Genomic DNA, 16,249 nt, shown 5'->3' with positions numbered 1-16,249 from the left:
CCTTAAAGAATAATATTTTTTCAGCGATATTTTAATGGTGTTCTTTTCCTTATATTGAAGGCTTAAAATCTTAAATTTTTAAAAATCTTTTCCTTAAAGAATCCGATTTTTTCAGTGGTATTTTAATGATGCTCTTTTCCTTAAAGAATTATTCAAAAAAGGGATTTGGTGATTTGGATGACTGGCTTACTATTTTGTTATGATTCAGCATGTGTTTGGAATCGTGGGCGTTTATTGAATAAATGCTGCCACATAGGTGCCACTTCAGCATTTCCCCCATTATGTGAATCCGTATGCATAGGGACTTGCAAAGTAGACTTTGGTTTATGTGCGCGCCTACCGTTGGGGGAAGCTTCATTTTAGTGCTTTCCCAAACGTGTAGGCGTTTATTCACTGTTTTGTTGATGTGACACCTAATGGGGCCTAAGTGTCAATAAATGGGTTCGTCATTGCTTTTCTCGGTTTTCCAAACAAATCAAGTACAAAACGTTAAGTCAATAAACGTTCACGGTTCCAAGACATACTCAATTAACAAGCTATTATACTTTAGAAGAAAAAAGATATAAAGGCACACAATTACAAAAGAGGATTCTCAATCTAATCAAAACATATAGTAGAAAAAAGATAAAACTCAAAATGGCAAGTAAATGACACAAATAATGAAGAGAAGATGGCTAAAAGAATAAAAGGGAGACAAAGAGAAAGATACCTATTTAAATCTCTTAGTCTTTTCTTATTACTTATACAATTGTTTGCTATTGTTTTTTGGGTGTTAAATATGTGATTATACTTCTAATGATTCCTTGAAGGTTTTATTAACTAGTTCCATGTTTTTAGAATATCTCCCTAATTTTTAAAATTTTCCAAATTTCTTAGTGATTATTTATAAGTGAAGATGATCAAGACTGCTATCAGTCTTGGACACCAAGGAATTTCAGGTTCGAACAGAAGAGAAAGTGAAGAAGAAAGAGGAGAAAGATTAGTGAGAGAGCAGTAGAACACAAGTTTGAAAGGAAGGACAGATTCTGAATAATCTGTCGCCGCCACTTCAATTTAATATTTATATGTTATGCTAGTTACATGAAAGGACATATTTGCCCTTGGTGTTTACATCATAACACTTAACAATATAAAAACCTGAAAAGTAAATAACAGAACTAGAATAACAGAATAACATAACAGATAGACTAGGTATATTCTACCCTACGGACAGATTGGCCCCACAGCTTTCTCTACACTCCCCCTCAAGTTGAGAGTAAATGTTTATCGTTCCCAACTTGGATAGATCCGCTTCTAGCTTCTTTCTTGATACAGCTTTAGTGAGGATATCTGCTAGTTGCATACTGGATGTGATGTAAGGGAGGCATATTTCTTGAGATGAGACCCTCTCTCGTACAAAATGTCGGTCAACTTCAATGTGTTTGGTTCTGTCATGCTGCACTGGATTATGTGCTATATTAATGGCTGCTTGATTATCACAATACAGCATCAGAGGCTTCTCATACTCAATACCCAACTCCTCAAGTAGAGATCTTAGCCATAGGATTTCAGCCACTCCGTTGGCCATGGACCTGTATTCTGCTTCAGCACTAGACCGGGAGACAACACTTTGTTTCTTACTTCTCCAGGAGACAATGTTTCCTCCCACAAGGGCACAATATCCTGAGGTAGACCATCTGTCATCAACACTCCCAGCCCAATTGGCATCTGTATAGACCTCCACCTTCATGTGGTTATTGTTCTTGAACAGTATACCCCTACCCGGGTATCTCTTCAAGTAGGCTAAAATTCTTTCTGCCGCAAGAAGATGTGTGGTTCTAGGAGAATGCATGTATTGGCTGACAACACTAACAATATAAGTAATATACGGCCGAGTGAGGCAGAGATATAGGAGCTTTCCTACCAACCGCTGGAACATAACTTTGTCTTCAAGCAACTCCCCACTCTCTGCACTAATCCTGTGGTTTTGTTCAATGGGTGTCTCTGTAGGTTTGACACCCAGCTTTCCAGTTTCAGCCAACAGATCTAAAACATATTTCCTCTGAGAGACAAAGATCCCCTATTTAGATCTAGCAACCTCAATGCCCAAACAATACTGTAGTGTACCCAGATCTTTTACCTCAAACTCTTGATGGAAGGAGCTGTTTGAGGGACTCAATCTCATGGCTATCATTTCCTGTCACCACAATATCATCAACATATACTGCAAGTAGTGTCACTGAAGACTCCACCCTCTTGATGAACAGTGTATGATATGACTGGGCCTGTACATAACCGAACTTTCCAAGAGCTAGTCTGAATCTGTCGAACCAAGCTCTAGGTGACTGCTTCAAACCATACAATGCCTTATTGAGCCGACAGACCTTCTTACCTGTCTCTATATCATAGTATCCAGGAGGCAACTGCATGTAAACCTCTTCCTGCAAGTCCCCATTCAGGAAGGCATTGTTAACATCCATTTGGTACAAAGGCCAAGTGTGGCTTGCTGCAAGAGATAATAGAACCCGAATGGTGGTCATCTTGGCTACCGGGGCAAATGTCTCCAAGTAATCTATACCATAAGTCTGAGTGAACCCTTTTGCAACTAGCCGAGCTTTGTACCTCTCAATGGATCCATCCGCATTGTGCTTCACAGTAAATACCCATCTGCACCCAACTGGTTTCTTTCCTTTGGGCAAGTCAACTAGCTCCCAGGTATTATTTTTCAACAGGGCATCCATTTCAACTTGCATTGCACCTCTCCACTCCGGGACTGATAGGGCCTCTTGTACTGTTCTTGGAATAGGGTCATTGGAAATGGAACTAAGGTAGGACCTGTAGGTAGGAGATAGGCGATCATAGGATAAAAAATGGGAAATACAGTGGGCTGTAGATGTGGTACAATGTCGTTTCCCTTTACGGACTGCAATCGGAAGATCAAGGTCATCTGTAGGAGGTGAAATGGCAACAATAGAAGAAGTCTCTGTGGGTCCTGGGACTGTAATGTCTGGACCCGGAGCTGTAGATGAGATTGGAGCTGGTCTGGACTGCTGATGATCGGGATCAACCTGCCTGCATCGCCTGTGATAGACCCTCAACTCCTGATCCCTCTGACCACCCTCACCATTGTAGCTCCCCCTCAACTCCTGATCCCTCTGGCCATCCTCACCATTGCAGCTCCCATCACCCAATGGAATAGGTAAAGGAACTACCCCACTCTCACTGCTCTCCCCCTGAAGACAAGGACTTAAACCCCTACTCTCACTGCTCTCCCCTTGAGGAGAAACCCGAGGATAATAGGGTGTCTCCTCAAAGAAAGTGACATCCATGGAGACGAACTTCCTTCCTGTGACAGGATCATAGCAGCAATACCCCTTTTGAGTTTGTGCATAACCAAGGAAAATGCATTTGGAGGCCTTGGGTTCAAACTTGGAGTGATGGGGTCCGAGAAGCTGAACAAAGCAGGTACAACCAAATGTTTTAAGGGGAATAGAAAACAACTCCTCATGTGGGTATAGAAGGGAAAAAAGAGATCGCAAATCAAGAACCCGGGAAGGAATCCGATTAATAAGATATACCGCCGTGAGGATAGCATCACCCTAGAAGCGAATAGGGACATTAGAGGTAAACATAAGACTTCTAGCCACCTCCAAGATGTGCCTATTCTTCCTTTCTGCAACCCCATTCTGCTGAGGTGTATGAGGGCAAGAGCTCTGATGGATAACCCCATGAGTAAGAAGGTAAGATGCCAATGACTTAGCAAAGTATTCCTTTGCATTATCAGATCTAAGAACTTTAATCTTGACATCAAACTGGGTTAGGATCATTTGGTGAAAGTTTTGGGTCAGGGCGGGAACCTCATCTCGTGAACGCATAAGATAAACCCAAGAAAACCGGGTATGGTCATCAACAAATAACAAAAAATATCTGTACCCACCCATAGAAGGAATGTGATATGGCCCCCAAACATCAGTATGCACAAGATCAAAAAGACGATTACTCCTTTTATTACTCAATGAATAGGAGTTTCTACAATGTTTAGCAAACTCACAGCTTTCACATTGCAACTGGGACAACTCAACAGACTCAAACAAAGTAGGAAACAGATTCTTTAAGGACCGAAAAGACAGATGACCCAATCGGTTATGCCAAAGCATAACCGAACTCACACTCTGGGAAACAAGTAACCTCTTACCCACTGACTCTTCCTGACAAGAACTCTCCCCGAGCAGATAGATCCCATTCGTCTCACGGCCAGTCCCAATCACCTTCTTCGTCTCCAGGTCCTAAAAAACACACCGGTCAGGGAAGAAAGTTACTGATCAGTTCATGTGTTTGGTAATACTACTGACTGAAAGGAGGTTAGTATCAAGCTTAGGAACATGTAAGACAGAAGACAAAGAGATCGTATCTGATAACTTAATGTCCCCCTTCCCAGAAATAGGAACCAGGGAGCCATCAGCAATAGATACTTTATCCCTACCAGATGACAAATGGTAAGAGGTAAATAGTGAAGGCAAGCTAGTCATGTGGTCGGATGCACCTGAATCTATTACCCAACAAGGTTCAGTAGTACCTGGAGCTGAGGCATGGTAGGCTGAAGCTAGAGTACCTGAATTTATGGTTGTAATCTGACCACCCATCTCAGAAACACTGCCATAACTGATGCCTCCAAAGATGCCTTTTGCCTGATTTTTAAACTCCATCTCGGTCAAGTCTTAAAACAGCACTTGGACTACCAATCACAATCAAAAACAGTATAGGCCTGATCTGTATTCACAGTGTATGTGCACAAAACTGGGATAACTCTGATCTGAAATCAACTAACAAACACAACAGTGGCTGTCCGTAGAGCTCTCACCCCTTTAAGAGAGTTCAAAAACCCCAAAAAACTCTGAAAAACAGCTTAGAAGGAGGTCTGATTTTCCTTTGCAGAATTAGGGTTTTAATCAGTCCTTAAAGTGATCAATTCAGTTGCACAATCTAATCAGTACTGTATAGATAGACTTGCAGTAGGGTTAATATGAAACCCTAGAATCTGATCAATGCTAACAATAAACTTGAGGACAGCTCTAGATAGATCACAAGATTCAGTCCAGCACTAGGGCTTGCCGCAAGATCACTTTCAAACTCTAGTGCAGAAAGAAACAAGGCTAAGACAGTTCGATGTAAAACAGTAGGGTTTTAATCACAGCAGAACAGTAGGGTTTGCTGTAAAACCCTAGTGAATCAAAGAGATGAAAAACCTAGAACGGTTCAGCCTTCCTCTCCAGATAGGTCCAACCTATCTTTTCTTAGAAAAGTGGATGACTTACAAGAAAAGAATTGTTTGCTGCCTTCTAGGGTTACCCGAACCCTAGTCTTCTCTGATCCTTCCCGACCACCAATACTTTGCAACCATAACAAAACTTCCAATAGCTGCTAGCACTTCTGGCGATCTCCAAGAATCAGTCTGCGAACTCCACCTTTTCAGCTTCTAGTCTTAGGATATTCTCATGTGGTTGGCTGGTATTAGACTCACATAAGAAACCCTAACTTGGCTCTGATACCATGAAGATGATCAAGACTGCTATCAGTCTTGGACACTAAGGAATTTCAGGTTCGAACAGAAGAGAAAGTGAAGAAGAAAGAGGAGAAAGATTAGTGAGAGAGCAGTAGAACACAGGTTTGAAAGGAAGGACAGATTCTGAATAATCTGCCGCTGCCACTTCAATTTAATATTTATATGTTATGCTAGTTACATGAAAGGACATATTTGCCCTTGGTGTTTACATCATAACACTTAACAATATAAAAACCTGAAAAGTAAATAACAGAACTAGAATAACAGAATAACATAACAGATAGACTAGGTATATTCTACCCTACGGACAGAGTGGCCCCACAGCTGTGGAGCCCACATCAGTTTCTCTACAATAAGCATCAAGAAAATTTTATTAAAAGATATAAACAACAACAATACAGAAGTGTAAAACACCCTTTGCAATCACAAATATATAAAAGACCATGAGAGCATAGCCCCTGTCATCTCTCCCCATTTTTGTTTAGCCAAAGAATCAGCTACACTATTTGCTTTCTTTCTGCAATGTTTTTAGTCAACCATCTGGATTTTGTACATCATTTCTGTACACCCACAGCTTTGCCTCCCTACTTTGTAACTATGCAATGACCAGTTTAGAGTCCCCTTCAATTACATTATAGAATAATTGCATTATAATTTTTCTCAAAGAAACATGATTTCCATTAACCCCTTGCCTTTTGTTTTTGGAGATAAATAAGGAAGAAAATTTATTAATATTAATGATAAAATGATACAAATGTCTTGGGTGGCAAGGTATCACCACCCAGCAGTACAAAAGAGAAACTACAATATAACCAAACTAAGACAGACCAAACTCAAAACCCATACAAAATTAAACTGATAAAGTAGACCAGAAATTCGAGACAAAATCTTCTTTTTTTCTGCCTACAAATTCTAGAAGAATTAAAACCCAATCAACATGCTTTGAGCCGATTGATGCCACTAATTTTTCCTTGCTCTTCATCTTTCCCTAAAAACTTCTTCTATTTATTTCCTTCCACAACTCCCAACAGACAACAAAAGGAATGTACGACCATAAGTTTTTTACTTTGATGTTTCCTGATAGCCTTGGCCATACTTCAAAAATATCCGCAGGTCTAGCAGGAGACGAACCATCAATGCTGAAAAGCTTGAAGAAGAAAGCCCAAATTCCTTTCACAAAATTGCAGCTAACCATTAAATGGTTCCTCTGAAAAACACAATGCACATCTGCTCGGCATTATAAAACATCTCTTCTTCAGGTTGTCTTGTGTAAGGACACTGCCCATTGACACCAGCCATGCAAAAGCCTCCACTCTTGGAGGAATTTGTTTCCCCAAATTCCTTTGAGAGAAGAAGATCCCACTTGATTCCTCATTAGTTCATTGTAAAGAGATTTGATAGTAAATCTTCCGTTTTTACACTCCTTCCACCACTTTTCATCTGCTACCTTAGGATCAATTACAGCCTTTTGCAATAATGACAGCAGCCTTGTACATTCCTCAATCTCCCAATCCTACAAAGGTCTCCTAAAGGTAAGAAACCAAATCACCACATTATTTCTTACCTCATAACATTGAGAAACCTACACTCCTTTACTACTTAAGATGTAAAGTCTTGGGCACAGCTCACAAAGCTTGCCCACCCCCAACCCATCTTCTCAAAATCTCACACTAGAACCACACCACACCTTCCAAGACAAATGGAAGCAGAGAGTTATATTTCATAATCCCCTTCCACACACTCACCCAAGGTTTAAAATGTCGACGTCGATGGAAATGTCGCTTACCAAAATATAGGACATATGTCGGAAATGTCGAGGGGAAATATTGTAAAATTGGAGACATTGTGGAAATATTATGAAATATGTGGAAATGTGCAATGATATTTTGTAAAATGATAAAAGAAGGTAACATCCATGCCTACACTCCCCCTGAGGAAGCTGAACCAGTTTCTCCTCATGCCTACACTCCCCCTGAGGAGAAACAGGAAATAAGGGCTCATCTTCAAAGAAGGTAACATCCATGGAGACATAGAATTTCCGAGAAACAAGATCAAAGCAACGATACCCTTTCTGAGAGAATGAGTAGCCAAGAAATATGCACGGGATAGCACGAGAGTCCAATTTCCCCCTGGTGGAAGATAGGTTTTGGACAAAGCACCGACAACCAAAAACACGAGGAGAGATAGAAAGAAGAGGGGCCTTAGAGAAGAGAAGATGATGTGGGGCTTTGTACTCTTAACCAACGAGAGGGCATTCGGTTAATGAGGTATGTAGAACAAAGAACAACCTCAAGCCAAAATCGTTTGGGAACATTCATATGAAGTAGTAAATCCCGTGCCACTTCAAGAAGGTGTCGGTTCTTCCGTTCAGCCACACCATTTTGTTGTGGCGTGCGGGCACAAGAGCTTTGATGAAGTGAGCCATGTGAAGCAAAGAACTCCGTGAGGTCACTATGAAAAAACTCTTTTGCATTGTCTGACTGAAATATTTGTATCTCGGTCTGAAATTGGGTGAAGATCATCCGCTGAAAATCTTGGATAATTTTTGGTACTTCCTCACGGGTTCGCATTGGGTATACCCAAGTGTATCTGGAATAATTGTCAATGAAAGTAATGAAATACTTGTAGCCACTCTCAGAAGGTAAGGTAACAGGGCCCCACACATCAGAATGCACAATGTGAAAAGGAAACTCAGATTTACTATTTTTTTGAAGGAAACAAGTTCTACAATGCTTGCTTAACCGACACGTTTGACAAGAGAAATCAGAAACAGACACTGACTTGCACAGTTCTGGAAAAACAACTTTCAAGGACTCAAAAAGACAAATGACTCAGGTGACAATGCCACAAATACATTTTACTCTTTCTGAACTGACTCATAGACTCTGTAACATGAAGGCCAATCGTATTCTCCAGCATATAGAGTCCATCAACCATACGTCCCCTACCAATCGTCCTCCCCGAGGCCAGATCTTGAATCACACAATAGGAAGGAAAAAATGTCACAGAACAGTTTACAAATGGTCACCCAAGAATGTGGCAGGATTACCTGATGTGGATGCAAAGGAGGTGGTGGGAGGAGCATCCACCTGGCGAATTGCTCTACCATAAAACTCCAAATGGTCACAGAAGGAGTTTACAATATCCTCCCTTGGGTTAGATCTATAGTAGCTATGTTGGCCATGTGGTGTTTGAGTCACGGTAGAAGTGGAGGGCTGATTCTCCCGAGTAACCATGTTGGCCATGTGGTGTTTCTTGGTACCTTGTTGCCTGGGCCTTCTAATTACATCTGAGCCTTGCTTCTTAGGTAGATCCTGAGCCCACTTTGGTTTCCCATGGAGATCCCAACAAGTATCTTTGGTGTGTCGGGGCTTTTGACAATTAGTGCACCACAATTTTTCCTTATCTTCTGCTTTCTTCTGGAGATCCCCTCTCTTGGAAGAAGGTCCACCACTAGTAGAGGTACCCCCCTTTTCCGCCAACACAATTGCATCCCCTCCGGTGCTGTTCATCAAGTTTCTCCTGCTCTCTTCAGACTGGACAAGAGCATAGACCTTCTGAATTGAAGGAAGATCCTTAGAACTTAGAATTTGTACTCTGATGGATTCATAGATAAGGATTGAGACCATGTGAAAAAGCAAACACTCTTTGCTATGAGACAAGTTTCTTATACAATTTTGTATCTTCAGCACACTTACAATCAATATTCTGGTAATGGTCCAACTCCTTCCAAACAGTGGTCAAGTCAGAGTAATATATTGATAAACTTCTCTCCCCCTGTTGACAAGTAGAGGAGGCTGCTTGTAGTTGATAAATCTTGGCATAGTGTTGAAGTTCAGAATATGTGGATTTTGCCTGTTCCCAGATCTCATTTGCAGTTTCAGCCCACATGAAGTTTTTCCTTATTTGCGGTTGCATGGAGATCAAAAGCCATGACATAACCATACTATTCTCCTGATCCCATCTATCGTGTTCTGCATTTCTATAAGGTGGTTCTTTGATTCTTCCATTTATGTAGCCTATTTTTCCCCTTGCAGTTATGTATAACTTGATCCCTCTTGATCACTCTAGGTAATTTAACCCATCAAGAAGAACAACAGCTATAGGGAAGGATAGGTCACTGCTCCCACTCATTCCATTCAGCATTGTGGAGATTTCGGATGTAGCTGAATGTTCACTATTCATGATTCTAGGTTTAGAAGTACACAAAACCAAAGGCACACTGCCTGAGCTGCCACAGAGAACCAAGCACAAACACTGCAGCTTTAGTACTAGTTTGTATGACCTACACTTTGTAGGAGTCCACAGAACAATATACGAACACTGCACTTGCAGTGTAACCAGGTCTGAATGACCTACAGTTTTACAACTTTCATGAAGCTCTCTCAGTAGGAACAGCAATACAAGTGGTGGTTCACCACACCTAATTGGCTGATATCCACTTTCCAGGGCAGCCGAACAGTCACTTAGGGTTTAGGGTTCATCAACAGTCCCTTAGAGAGCTGAATAGAGCAACACACAATCGGAGGAGGGGAAAAAAACAGTCGAACAGTCCCTACTCAGATTTTAGGACATTAACAGTCCATCGAAATAGTGCAAGAAGAGAACCATAAACAGAGAAACTTCAGTTCAGTACCTAGGTCACCCGAACTGTGAATAGGCAGTACACTCATGGACTCAATCTTCTCTGCAGGCCAGAACCCTCTTCGTACATCTGGGATGGTTTTCTACAGTCTTCTTAGCCAAGCAAATCCAGTCACCAGCACCTGGGCTGGAGGATAAAGAAGAAAAAACTTGTAGCAAAACCCTTTTCTGCGCTAGGAAGTTGAACAGTCAGCTTTCTTGTAGCAGAACCCTACTCGGCAATGGAGACTAACCGCAGCACTAGAGAATGCTTCCTCTTCCTTGTCTTCGAGCATCAGGACTATAGCTTCTACGCAGCAGTGGAGAGAGACCTCAGCTGGTTGTTTTCCAGGCCTGGTTGGTTCCGCTCTGATACCATGTTGAGCAAAAGAAGAAGAAGAAGAACAAAGGAAGGAAGAAGAAGAAGAAAGAGAAGAGAAGAGGCTGCAGACTTAAGGCCTCCAAAGAACTGCTTCATGCAAGTGAAGCATTTGTATTTATACTATACTGGCCGTACAACACAAAAGGTCTACAAAATTACAAAAATACCCCTGTGGGCACTAAACCTGTGTACAGTACATACAATACATCTGTCAACACAATCCAGTACAGGTTGCTAAGTAGAGGAGGCAACCACTCTAGTCCCGATAGGAAAACCAAGATAAGAAAAGGGGAACTCCCCAAGCAAACATTCCAAAGAGCTAGCACATTCTTCCAAAACTGCTTGCTGAACCTCTCCTACACCAATCATAACACTCTTGCTGAGATTAATCTTTAGGCTTAGTAGCAATTGGAAACATTTGAGGATACTCCTCAATTAAGCACCTACTCTACCGAAGCATTAAAAAAATTAGGGTATCATCAGCATATTGAAGATGAGAAATGATCAATCTTTCCCTTCTAATTTTAAACCCATTAACCAACCCCATTTTACACCTTTGTTGACCAATTTGCCCAGGACCTCCACCACTAAGACATATAACATTGGAGAAAGGGGGTCTCCTTGTCTCAATCCCTTTGAAGTATTAAAGAACTTTGTTGAAACCCCATTCACTAAGACTAAAAAGGAGACTGAGGAAATGCATGTAAATATCCAGCTCCTCCATTTTTCCCCAAAACCCATCCTCATCATAACTTCTTCTAAAAAGCCCCATTCCAAATGGTCATATGCCTTATCCAAATCAATTTTGCAAATCACCCGACCCTCTCTACTCTTAGTTCTTGCATCCACACACTAACTTGCTATGAATATTCCATCCAAAATTTTCCTTCCTTGACAAATTCCATTTGTGTAGGACCCACCACCAAATGCAACACTGTTTTCAATCTTGCCGAAAGAACTTAAGCCACAATTTTGTATGGGCTGGAAATTAGACTAATTGGCCTAAAGTCCTTCACCTTACACGCACCTTCCACCCCACCTTCAGGATTAGAGAAATGAAGGTTGCGTTAGCCATCTTCTCAATTTTATTTTCTGACCATAACTCCCTAAGCATCTCGAGCAAATCTTTCTTAACCATATTCCAACACTCCCTATAAAATGCAATTACAAGCCCATCTGGCCCTGGAGCCTTATCCCCTTGCATATTTTTTATTGTATTCCACACCTCATCCTCAAATTCTCTTTCCAACCACACCTTTAATCCCTCATCCAAGTGAAAAAATTCCAAATCCCCCAAGTGACAGCTCCTATCAGGAAGAGCTTTGTATAAATTCATGAAACAATTGCAAATCTCCTCTGCTATACTTTGCTGATCATCAATTATTCTCGCCCCTAACTCCAACCTCAGAACTGTATTTCTTATTCTTCTACCCCACACCATGACCTGGAAAAAATAAATAAAAAAGGCCGTATTCTTGTCCCCCTCTTTCAGCCACAACACCTTTGCCTTTTGCCTCCAAGACACCTCTTTAAAATGAATTAACTTCTCCAAGTCCTCTTTTAATAATTCTCTTTCTGCTCTACCTTCTTTAGACAGATTATCCTCCTCTTCAAACCTGTCCAGCTTTGCCATCTTCCCCACAACTTCCTTTTTTTTTTCTCGCCTCTACATTCCCAAAAACCAATTTACTCCAACTCTTCAAATCTTCTTTTAATTTCTGCAGCTTCCTCATCATTATAAACCCAGCGGAACCTTGAAACCGATAAGAGTTCCATTTCTGCTCCACATACTCCAAGAAATTTGGATGCCCCAACCACATTCAAATCTAAATGGTTTTAGGGCCCTTCAGCCTTATGAAGCCCCACAACAAAACCGGCTTATGATCTGAAATTGAGAAAACCAATGTTTCTTGAATTAAACCCTCAAACATCTAATCCCATTCATCATTCAATAGAAATCTATCCAATCTCCTTAAAATTGGAACCTCCTGCCTATTTGACCATGTAAATTTAGAACCAACCAGCCTTGACTCTACCGGCTCTTTCCTTCTAATAAAATCCCCAAAAGCTCTCATAGATCCAAACAATCTTCTATTATCTACCCCTTTCATTTTCCCAACCCTTTTAACTACATTGAAGTCTCCACCAATCAACCATGGCTTGACCCTCTGCTTCATGAAACCCTTCCAACTCTTCCTAAAGGTGAGACCTCTCCCTGTCCACATTTAGACCATAAACATTTGAAACTATCACTTTCATTTTTGAGCCCACATGCTCCAGAACCACTGAAATTGAGAAGCTTCCTTTAAAGAAACCCACCTTGCTCAACAGCCCTGCATCCCAGATAGTCAACAAGCCTCCTGACAACTATGAACCCAAATCCACCCAGTCCCTATCCCTTGAATCCCATATTTCATTGTTAATTCTCCAATCAAGATCTTCCAACTTTGTTTCCTATGAATCAAGATTGCAATTCTGTAGTTGTTCCTAAAAAAATTCTTGACCACCTCCCTTAGACCTCTCACATTCCAGGTGTAAATTCTCATTTTTTTCTCTTCTCTTTTTATTCTTTTTTTTTCTATTCTTCAATTTCCATTGTTTCCTCAGCTCTCTCCTGAACGAAGGATTTTACTTCTTTGTTCTTCTTTCCCTCTTACTTATTATCTTCTTCCACTGTCCTAAATGTCTTCCTTGAAAGCTCTTCTCCCCCCAAGAAAAACAACCCTAAAATTTTGCTTACTCTCACTTCTGTCTCAATTACCTTATCCAAACAAACTTTTCTTGGACCTCATGTGTCATTGTCAATTTTCACTTTCTCCTGCTGCTCTTCCACTTCCTCCCATCCTTATCTTCCAACTGTAGAGTCTTGTATCTTCTTCTCCTTTGATACACTTGCTCCTTTCCTGTTTCCTTCAGTGTTCTCAGCCCCCACCCCCTCTCCCTCCCCTAACTCTTTTGTTTTGAAGATAAAGAAAAAAGATTTATTAAACAAAAAAGGAGGTACAAGAAAAGGTGATGCACAATCACCTGAGGGAAAGGAAACTCCCCTTACTCTGGAATAACACTTTCACCTCTTTCCGCTGCTCTCCCCCCATAAGGTTTTGACCTCACTCCCTTCTTTTTCCACTTCCTCTATTTCCCCTTCATTTTCTCCAGCACTCCCCTGTCCCACCCTTGACACTCCTTCCCCTCCCTTACTCACTTGCTCTAGACACCAATTTACAACCCCTCCCTGTGCTTCTTCTTGAGCCCCTTCACCCTCCCCACCTTCTCTCAAGACAACCAGATGGGGGAACCTACCTGATTAACTGTGTCGATCTCTGCTTCCTTGCTGCAAATCTCGAGCTTAATTAATGTTTAAATCCTTAACTCTTCATTGTGTTGAACAACCCACCTCCTCTACCATTCTTAACACTACATCTATCCTATGATCAACTTCACTGCTATAATCTATCACACTTAGAACAGTCCTTCAATCACCACCCGATTAGTCCTTTGTCGTTGCCTCCTTATCAGATGCTTGACTTTCCCTTGGCCCTGAGATTCTTCAATTGCCACTTGTCTTCCTGCTTCTCTTGTCAGCAGATGCATCTTGATCTCATTGTCATCCTTCTTCCTCTCACTAGAATCACCATACACATACCTCCATAGTTGTCAAGGCATTGCCTAGGTGACTAGGCACCCTTGGCAAGGTGCCTTGCTCAAATGCCTTGACTTACAGCAACTAGGCACCCATCTAGGTGACTAAGTGCCTACCTAGGCAACAAAAATGAAGGTGGATGCCTTAAATAATATCATTATATTGTGGTATCTTATTAATATGCGTGTTAATTCATTTTATTATATGCTATATATATCATTTATACTTTGTTTTAATGTTTCACTTTTGAAATTTAAAAGATCAAAGGGTTTTGAGGAGAGAAAAAGAAAGAAAGAAAGAGGAAAGAAAGGATAAAGTATAAAGAGGTTCTTTTCTCTATTCTCTCTCTAATTAAATAAAACAAAAATTCCATCCTTGTTTTTTCTATTTTAGTTTCCATCTTAAATATTTATCATATAAAGCTAATAACCTTCTTTAACTGCTAGTTGATATGAAATTGCTCTATTAAATACTTATTATAGTAGTAGTATTTTCGAAAATAATGAAATTAATATATCTTAAAGATTTTTACCTTTTAGATGTGATGATTTGCTACATTCTTAGTGGAAATTTAATGTTCTTAATAGAGTTGCTATTCCTTTTCAATTAGTATACATGATGAATGGTATATAAAACTAGGGAACTAACCAAAAGTTAGTTCTTTATAATATAAAATTCTTGTCACCTAGGTGACTAGGTGGCTCCACTCTCCAGTGTCACTCTGAATCACCTAAATGCCTTGAAAACTATGAATACCTTGTTGTGCAGCAAACATATGCATCTGCATTCTTCTTCCCTTCATGATATATCCTTCTCTTTGATCCCTTTTGGTTGTTTAAACCCTTCTATTATGAAGACGTTTCGTCCTTCAATGAAGACTCTTCCACCTTTTCAGCTCGACCTAAAATCCTTTTGTCTTTTCCCTCATATTTTTTGAGACCCCACTTATTTCCTTATTTCCCATATTGCCCTTCCAACTTGACCTTTCGTTAGAGAGGTCAGAAATGACCATTTTTCCCTTGGCCATTCGTGACTTTTCAGCTTCATCCCCCACCTTCCTCCGAGCCCCTGTTTCTGGTGACTGTTTGCCTTCCCTTCTCTCTCTTTCAACTTCTCCTCCTTCCTGAATTCCCTCTTGGTTCCAGCACTCCCTTTGTCTTCCTCAGTTGTTTCAGAAGCTGCCACTCAATTAAAGCATGGGTCTCGGAAGGTAGCTACAATTCTTAGTTGATAGACTTCCCCTACATAGAACAAATCCAACAGGGACAGGATCTTCATTGCATTCTCAGTCTGTTCCAAGATTCTAGCAAATTGAACCTGTTCCCAAAGCTTGTGGCAAAAATCAAACTGCCTAAAACTCCCACAAGCATTACCAATTGCTCTAAGCGTTTCTGTACCCCAGGCATGCAAAGGGATCCCATACACATCAATCCAAACAATGTCTTTCTGTTCTGTAATTTGCCCTATTGATGGAAACCATCTATCTAATTGTATCTCTGGCTTCCTGTTCATTCCTGCCTTCTCTTGTTCCAAAATTCTCTCCATGTCAAACTTTCTTCTAAAGCTGAACAGGAAAAGGCATTCTCCAAGTTTCCGAACCCCTTGCCTTGCTAACATATCAACCAAGGAATTTGCAGACCTCTATATCCATCTAATTTTCAATTTCATATTAAATTTCTTGACAACCACTTAAACTACTTTATCTTGTTCTTAAAATTCCATAAAACTCTCTCCATATTCAGTAACCAACTTATCCACCTTTGAGTCTTCAATGGTTAAGTTCTCCACTCTTATCTCCATGGATTTTTGCACCTCACATACTGCAGCCTTAAGTTTTGCTCTTATTGATTCACATACTCCAATTGGACCTGATTACATATTCATCATAGCTATGATACACCTTCATCCCTAAAAGCCCCTCTCATCCTTGAAGGCCCCAGATTCCTAGAACTGTTGCCATTAAATTGAAGTTTTTTTAAATCTCCTTTCTAGTGCAACCAAATTTCTCATTACATTTGCCTTCTTTGAACTTGACTCCGCCACTTAAGCCTACTGCCCAATT

General features: G+C 40.6%; 1 protein-coding gene across 5 annotated transcripts in view; it reads left to right on the top strand.

Moving 5' to 3' along the window:
- LOC104593522 (putative peptide/nitrate transporter At3g43790) overlaps positions 1-16,249 on the top strand; it is a 119,888-nt gene that overhangs the window by 12,877 nt on the left and 90,762 nt on the right. The window lies entirely within an intron of this gene.

This window comes from Nelumbo nucifera, chromosome 7, assembly GCF_055504915.1.
Source record: "Nelumbo nucifera cultivar China Antique chromosome 7, China Antique-T2T, whole genome shotgun sequence".
NCBI lineage: Eukaryota > Viridiplantae > Streptophyta > Magnoliopsida > Proteales > Nelumbonaceae > Nelumbo > Nelumbo nucifera.
Note: the sequence above shows the minus strand (reverse complement) of the source record. Positions and strands in the feature narration are given on the sequence as shown.